The sequence below is a fragment of the Ranitomeya imitator genome, chromosome 2 (assembly GCF_032444005.1).
Source record: "Ranitomeya imitator isolate aRanImi1 chromosome 2, aRanImi1.pri, whole genome shotgun sequence".
In the NCBI taxonomy this organism is placed as follows: domain Eukaryota; kingdom Metazoa; phylum Chordata; class Amphibia; order Anura; family Dendrobatidae; genus Ranitomeya; species Ranitomeya imitator.
In genome coordinates, this window is record NC_091283.1 from 685,800,497 (window position 1) to 685,804,107 (window position 3,611).

Sequence of the window (3,611 nt, forward strand, 5' to 3'; positions counted from 1 at the left end):
AGACTGCTCTTTCCCTGACTCTGACAGACTGACTAACTTTCCCTCCAGCCAGAATATGTATATAGTGGAGCCACCCACAAGCTGGATCAGAGCTCCCTGTTGTGAATTCTGTTGTCAAGCTCCCTCCTGTGGTCATGAATGGTACTTCGGCTGGTTCTGTCCATGGGCTTCCTCTGGTGGTTGTGAGTGGGGCTGCGGCTTCTGAGTTTCCTTCCACAGGTGACGAGGTTAATTCGTTAGCTGGCTGCTCTATTTAACTCCACTTAGATCATTGCTCCATGCCACCTGTCAATGTTCCAGTATTGGTCTGTTCGCTCCTGGATCGTTCTTGTGACCTGTCTTCTCCAGCAGAAGCTAAGTTCCTGCTTGTTTTTCTCTTGTTTACTATTTTTCTGTCCAGCTTGCTATTTTGATTATTGTCTTGCTTGCTGGAAGCTCTGGGACGCAGAGGGGCGCCTCCGCACCGTGAGTCGGTGCGGAGGGTCTTTTGCGCCCTCTGCGTGTTTTTTTTTGTAGTTTTTGTGCTGACCGCAAAGTCACCTTTCCTATCCTCTGTCTGTTCAGTAAGTCGGGCCTCTCTTTGCTAAATCTATTTCATCTCTGTGTTTGTGATTTTCATCTTAACTCACAGTTATTATATGTGGGGGGCTGCCTTTTCCTTTTGGGAATTTCTCTGAGGCAAGGTAGGCTTAATTTTCCTATCTTTAGGGCTAGCTAGTTCCTTAGGCTGTGACGAGTTGCATAGGGAGCGTTAGGAGCAATCCACGGCTATTTCTAGTGTGTGTGATAGGATTAGGGATTGCGGTCAGCAGAGTTCCCACGTCCCAGAGCTGGTCCTGTATTATTGTAACTATCAGGTCTTTCCGTGTGCTCTTAACCACCAGGTCCATTATTGTCCTAACCACCAGGTCATAACAGCTCCCCTTCTGGCCTGGAGTAAGAAGATGTTGCATGTTTGTGATACCTGATAAAAGGAATCCTTCCTTGCTTCCAAGCATGACATCACTCTCCCCAGGAGGAAAGCGATGCCACTGTAACAACCGGTTACCTGGGGTGTTTCACTGGCACTGGTGTCAAGACTTAATCTTTCATTGCACACGCCTGAGCATACAGTAGTGAACACTGTGCATGTGATCACAGAGCAAGAAGAAATTAAAGGGTCAGCGGCCATCAAAATACATCTGCTGGCTCAAGCACTGTGGCCCCCATGAATCTACCCGGGGTACAAATAAGAGGTCATCGAGGGCCATAAACGGCCCGTGGACCTGAGGTTCCCCACCCCTGCTGTAGAGGATAGTAGTTAATATCAACTGTGAGGACTCTAGTAGTATGGCTCAGTTCGTGGAGAGTAATATTTCTTCTGCCTGAAAGAATAGTATTGGGTAATATATTGCAAGACACAATGTATCTGTGTTTAATTCAAGTAGCCTATGTAAAGGTAACACAACTCTGTGGACTCCATGAAGTTAACATTGGCCAGAATGAAGTTCAAGAGACTGTGTGTGAAAGATTGTTCTAGTGAGTTCTAGAAAGCTTATGTTCTCTATATCTCCAACTATGACCAACAAGCATAAGTTTACCAACTATAGTGTATTGCACCAACCAAGCAGAAAGTGACTTTTTTTGCAAACCACCAGATATATGATGCTTTACTAAAGTGGATTGTAACTGTCATGTGGATTGTGCCACTATTATATTGACAAATAAAAGTAGAGTTTTTTGTGATACTTGCTAAGTTTGCAATAATTTTTTAAGGGGAAACCATCACAAATCATAATTAAAAGGAGACTGATGCATAGTGCCTATAAAGTGAAATACACCATGTTCCAAATTATTATACAAATGATATTTTTCTCGGATTTTCCTAAATGGTCAGTGCAAATGACAGTCGTCTAATAAAAGTCATCACCCGTTAGAGTATACATCAAATTTTATTGAAGAAACCTCCCAATGATAACAGTACAATCTCCAAAATGAATAAAAACTCAAAATGCACTGTTCCAAATTATTAGGCACAGTAGAATTTCTAAACATTTGATATGTTAAAATGCTCATTTGTGGAATTTGCAGCATTAGGAGGTCACATTCACTGACCAAAAAATCTATTTAACTCCAAAACATCCTAACAGGCCAAGTTACATGTTAACATAGGAACCCTTCTTTGATATCACCTTCACAATTCTTGCATCCATTGAACTTGAGAGTTTTTGGAGAGTTTGTGCTTGTATTTCTTTACAAGATGGTGGCCACACCATGAGTTTATTTGCGTTTATGCCCATGGCAGCGAATGACTCAGAGGTATTCTTTGCAGCATGAGATGGTACATTGTCATGCATGAAGGTGATTTTGCTCCTGAAGGCACGTTTCTGCTTTATATACCATGTATAAAGTTGTCAGTCAGAAACTCTATATGCTTTGCAGAGGTCATTTTCACACCTTCAGGAACCTTATAGGGCCCTACCAGCTGTTTCCCCATGATTCTGGCCCAAAACATGACTCCTCCACCTGCTTGCTGACGACGCAGCCTTGTTGGGACATGGTGGCCATCCATCAACCATCCACTACTCCATCCATCTGGAACATCCAGGGTTGCTCGACACTCATCAGTATACAAGACTGTTTGAAAATTCATCTTCATGTGTGTCTGGGCCCACTGCAACCATTTCTGCTTGTGAACTCTGTTTAGGGATGGCCAAATAGTAGGTTTATGAACCAAAGCAAGCCTTTGAAGGATCCTACACCTTGAGGTTCGAGGGACTCCACAGGCATCAGCAGCTTCAAATATCTGTTTGCTGGTTTGTAATGGCTTTTTAGCAGCTGCTCTCTTAATCCGATGAACTTGCCTGGCAGAAACCTTACTCATTATGCCTTTATCAGCACAAACACGTCTGTGCTCAGATTCAGAGAAAAATCTCTGAAAAGTACGATGATCACGCTTAAGTTTTCAGGAAATATCTAATGTTTTCATCCCTTTACCAAGGCATTGCACTATTTGATGCATTTCGGCAGCAGAGAGATCCTTTTTCTTTCCCATGTTACTTGAAAACTGTGGCCTGCTTAATAATGTGGAACATCATTTTTAAGTAGTTTTCCTTTAATTAGAATCACCTAGAAAACTAATTATCACATGTGTTTAAGATTGATTTCAGAGATCCATTGACCCCTGAGACACAATACCATCCATGAGTTTATTTGAAAAACAAAACAAATACCGTATTTTCCCACATTGTAAGACGCACTTTTATTTCCCCCAAATTGGGGGGGGGGGGTAATGGGGGTGCGTCTTACAATCGGAATAGTAAAAAAAATAGGGAAAAAGAAGAAAATATTGCTTACTGAGGGGCTGGTGGTGGCTGTGGAGCAGACTGGTAGTAAGCAGGGTCACCGGTGGGGCAATGGAGCAGGCCTGGAGCTGGGGGTGATGGTGCAGCCATCTCCGGTGTTTGTCGCTGTCATCTCAGGTGTTCGGCTGTGTGCGGGTGGCATAATGCTGGCCGGCGCCATTGCACTTCCTGAATTCAGAATCCAGAGCTTCCGGTTTCTAGAATGAGTTCCTGTGTAACACACAGGACTTCAAGAAAAAGGCCCCGAAGCTCGCTGTTACTGAGCTC